Source organism: Chrysoperla carnea, assembly GCF_905475395.1.
Source record: "Chrysoperla carnea chromosome X unlocalized genomic scaffold, inChrCarn1.1 SUPER_X_unloc_115, whole genome shotgun sequence".
Lineage (NCBI taxonomy): Eukaryota > Metazoa > Arthropoda > Insecta > Neuroptera > Chrysopidae > Chrysoperla > Chrysoperla carnea.
The window spans coordinates 7,501-12,500 of NW_025408062.1; the positions used below are offsets into that span (position 1 = coordinate 7,501).

The following is a 5,000-nucleotide window of genomic DNA, read 5'->3' on the forward strand; positions in this document are numbered from 1 at the left end:
TGCGTACGGTATGGAAGGTTTTATACCTCTCCATATCGGCGGCGTCATTAATGGGTGTTGGTCCCCTGAGTACAGGGGTGGGATGTGTAAATACCTACGGGATTTGCTCATCCCTGGGTGTACCCGTTATCAGCAATACCCGGCTCGCTCCCTCACACACGATGAGTCGTAACTTCGCTGTAATGGAAAATATTGATGTATCAAAGCCTTTGTCAAGCACTGCTGGGAGTGCAACTGCGGGGGAGATGTCACCGTCCGGAACTGGTGGCCCGAGCGGCGCCTCGGTAAACACTGTACCGTCCGTGGGGGGTCTGACGCAGGCTGGTCCTGCGAGTGGCACGAGAGCGTCACTGAAGAGGAGCAGCACAAGCTCTTCAGCTAAAATAGGAAGTGAGGTGGTGGTGGCAAAAAAACTGCCACAGGTCGAGGAGATGGATACATCTCAGGCAGAAGAACGACGGAAGCGGGAGAGAGCGGGCTCAACCAATTCGGATGGGTCCCCGAAGGGTTTTAAGAAACCTCGAGTGGTTCCACCGGGGACGCCTGGCTCGAGTGTCTCGGTGGGGTCATCGACGAACAGTGCGGACAGAGGCACGTCGCAGACGGACCGGAATGTGTGTCCTTGTAGGGAAGGGGACCCGTTGCGCGGTATGGACGCCGTAATAAGGCGTTTTGCAAACGTTATTGCTGCCGCTAAGCTATCCGGAAAAAAGAAGCACGACTTCTTACGGGCAGCTAATAAAATGCGTGACATTGCGAGTCATGCAGTGCGCAGCCTTGAGGCGCAATTGATGGCGGCCAAGACAGAATTGGCCATATTACAAAATGGGATGGGTGGTAGCCCTCAAGTTACGAGCGTACAAAGAAGGCCTGAGACGGTACCAGCACGGGGTGCCGAGGCTGCGGGGCCTAGGCGGCTCTACAATGAGGCACTTAATTCAGGCACCGTGCAGTTACGTAATGATGCACCAGCTGTGGCCCCAACGACGGATGGCACTGGGAACTCCTCCGAATGGGTGGAAGTTAGGAAGAAGGGGCGTAAGAGTAGGAAGAGAAGGAAGAGGAAGGCTAAGTCCTGGCCGGTCTTGGTTAAAGGGGTGGATGGGCCAATGGAGGCGGCGGCTGTTAGGGCCAAGCTAGCGGCGATTGAGGATAGTGTGGAGGCGAGGGTAAGGGCGGTCCGGGAGATACGTGGGGGTGTTGCCATGGAGGCGGCCTCTAAGGCGGACCTACAGAAACTCAAGGAAAGTGAGGAATTTAAGAAGTGCGGGCTCACGGTGGAAGAGCCGTTAGGTACACCTCCACGTATGCTAATTTATGATGTGCCACGTAAATGGGACGATGACTCCTTGCTCAAGGAGTTCCACCGTAAAAACATGAGTGGAATGTGCACTACAGAGGAGTTCCATGAAAGAGTGCGTTTAGCGGGGAGATTTGGCAAGGGTGATTGCGTAAGCGTGGTTTTAGAGATACCACTGAAGTGGCGTCAGCCACTTATCAATAAAAAAAGGGTGTTTTTGGGTCTAAGAAGCATGCGTGTCAGGGAACACGACATGGTTAGGCAGTGCTACAAATGCATGGCGTTCGATCATATTATGGCAGAATGCACTCTCACTAAGAGAGTGTGTTGGAACTGCGGTGGCAGTGACCACTTGAGTGCAAATTGTAAGAGCCCACAATCTTGTGGCAATTGTGTCAAGAAAGGTTGGTTAGCAATGGCTGCCACACATAGTGCGTCGTCCATGGGGTGTCCAGTGTATGCCCAAAAATATGAGAGGCTACAGGGGCGCATTAGAAAGGACTAATGGCCCCCCAAAATAAATTTAGAGCGGTCCAGTTCAACTGTCAGCGGTCATACGCTGTCATGGCTGAGCTGGGACCTGTGTTAGTAAAGAAGAGGGTGGGAGTAGCTCTATTGCAGGAGCCCTACACGGCTAACGGGGCCATCAGGGGTTTGCCAGCTTGGATGCGTACGTACGGGGTGGGACGGCATAAAGCTGCCATTGTCATAAGTGATCGGTCCCTTGAAAGCATGATGTTGGATGAACTAACCACAGAGACCTGTGTGGTTGTATGGGTCAGGGGTGATTTTGGCGAAGCATATATGTGCAGTGCATACTGTGCTCCAAGGGGTAAAATTGATGTCGTGCTAGGACGGCTAGATGTTGTATTGGATGTTTGTAGGAGAAGACTCCTAATTGCAATGGATGCCAATGCAACATCTGCATTATGGCACAGTAAGGGAGACAACAGGGGACGGCCCTCTGTAACGAGAGGGACAAGACTCTCTGAGTGGATTCTACAACAGGGAATGGGAGTATTAAACCGACCAAGTTGTCTATACACTTTCGATGGTCCTAGGGGTATGAGCGACATCGACGTTACGCTTAGTATAGGGGATTGGGGGGCAAGGGATATTAAATGGACGCTGGTGGATGGTGGCATCAGCGACCACAATATGATTCTACTTGATCTCGAACATGACCGGGGAACAGGGAGGGTGGAACATCTGGACTGGGGCGTTGTAGGTGTGGATTGGGATGCATACCGGAGCTACTTACAAGACCTAGTAGCTCAAGTAGGAATGGAAAGTTTCCTTCAGCTGAGCATGCGAGACAAGCTGGTGAAAGTTAACCAGTGGATCAGCCAAGCAAATGAGGCATGTCTGGTGAGAAAACAGAGGCTCCCAGGGCGTAAAGTTGCATGGTGGGATGCTGACTTGAGCCAACTCAAGAGCAGGCTACGAAGGCAGCGTCGGGACCTGCAGAAAGAGATCGCGAGACAGGGTGGCTTAATAAACGTGAAAAAGCGGCAATATAAGAATATGCGAAGACAATATGTCAATGCCATAAAAGAGGCCAAACAGTCTCATTGGCATGAGATAGTCCGACGAAGTGGTCCGTGGGGTACGGCTTATAGAGTATGTCGTAACACTGACATTAAGAACATAGGCTCTATAAAGGTGCGTGATGGGTGGACACGTACGTGGGATGAAAGTGCCAGGGTCCTGCTTCATGCGTTCTTTCCAGGAGCCATTGAAGTACCGGAACCACAAGAAGGGGATATTATAAGACATCCTCTGACTCAGGACGGGGAGTCCCGGATCCTGTGTCAAGAGGATGTTGAGTCGTCAGTCTGTCGTATGAGGATGGGCAAGGCTCCTGGTATAGACGGGATCAGAAATGAAGTAATCGCCAGGATATGGGAAGCTGTCCCGGAGGTGATTACGGATCTGTTCAACTCGTGTTGGGAGGGTGGATACTTTCCAGGACCTTGGAAATTGGCTAGAGTTGTGGCTCTCCCAAAGGGTCCGAATAAGATCTTGAGTGACCCGGGGTCTTACAGACCTTTAAGCCTGTTAAGTGGTATGGGCAGGGTCCTGGAAAGACTGATGGTAGATCGGCTTGAAGCAGCCATGGAGGGTGGGTGGAATGAGGCCCAATATGGCTTCAGGAAGGGCCGAACCGTTGAGGACGCCTGGCTAAAGATGGCACAGTTAGTGAATATTAGTAGATGCAAATATGTCCTGGGAGTCTTTGTGGACTTTAGGAATGCATTCAGTTGTTTGTACTGGGAGCTGGTTAAGCAGAAGCTTCGTGATGCTGGGCTCGAGGAATCTGACCTACGCATGTGGGACAGCTACTTTACGGACAGGTATGCGGGGATGATGTCAGGCAGGAAGTGTGTCTGGGTCCAAATGACCAGGGGTTGTCCACAGGGTTCCATAGCGGGTCCAACGTTATGGAACCTGTGTATGAATGAGTTGCTGGAGAGGTTGACTAATAGGGGGGTTAAAGTTGTGGCGTATGCCGATGATCTCCTCATAATGGTTGAGGCTGTTAGTAGAGGAGAGGCACTGGAAGGGGTGGAAAGAGTCATGACACCAGTGGTTGAATGGGGTGAACAAGTGGGTGTAGACGTGTCAGACACGAAGACAGTCTGCATGCCACTTAAAGGGAGGATAGGTACAGACAGACGACCAAGATATGTGACGAGGGAGGGAGAGATCAAGCGTCTTGTTGTGGTCGCTGATGTTGAATACCTGGGTTTGCGCATGGGCCCAGGTATGAATATGAAGAATCACATCGCTACGTTCCGAGCAACTGCGAACGAACAGATGGGGATGTTTGGCAGGATTCTTAGGCGGGATTGGGGGTTGAGCGTCAGGTCTGTCCGTCATTTGATAAAGGGTGTAGTAGAAGCGAAGGTACTGTATGGTTCTGCAGTGTGGCACGAGGTCACAAAATTCCAATATGTGAGGAGGGCCATAAACACAGCACAAAGGGTGGTGCTGCTTGGTGGTTGGAATTTCTGCAGAACGGTCTCGACGGAGGCGATGCAGGTACTTTCGGGGTGTATGCCGTGGGACATCGAATGCCGGAGAAGGGCCGATCGCTTCATGATAAGGCGTGGAATTTTGTTCGGGGAGAACAACCTAATCTCCCATGCCGAGAGTACAGAATTGACTCTGGCGGAAGCAGAGAAGCTAATCGATCAGAGAGCTTCGGAAAAGTGGCAGGAAAGATGGGCCACATCAGATAAGGGTGCAACAACTCGTAGCTTCCTTGGGGATGTCAGGGAGTGTGCTTGGGTTAAGAACTGGAGGTTCAACATCGAAGAAGGATTTATCCTTACTGGCCATGGGGGTTTGAATGGCCATCTCTTCATGAGGGGCTTGGCGGAAGACCCAGCCTGTCCATGTGGTAGCGAATGGGAGGACAGTTTACACTTCTTGTGTGACTGTGGCCTCTATGAGCGATTTCGTGACACGCATGCTTTGGGGATTGAGCGCATAGGGGGCGAATGGAAGCTAAATGGAGTCCTTAAGACACCGAACACCCGTAGGGTGTTCACTGAATTTGTAGCACGCGCATTTAGCTTCCGGCGGAGAGTGTTATCGCAGCAGCGTGAGCAAGCGCGAATATGAGCGAGCGCGTAGCGTAGTGGGACTGTTGGCAAGTGAGCACCCACGGGAACTTGTCCACCCCGGGGTTGGTCGC

General features: G+C 51.9%; 1 pseudogene; it reads left to right on the forward strand.

The window, feature by feature from the left end:
• The window catches only part of LOC123303650, a 10,804-nt pseudogene that overhangs the window by 3,748 nt on the left and 2,056 nt on the right, over positions 1–5,000 (forward strand).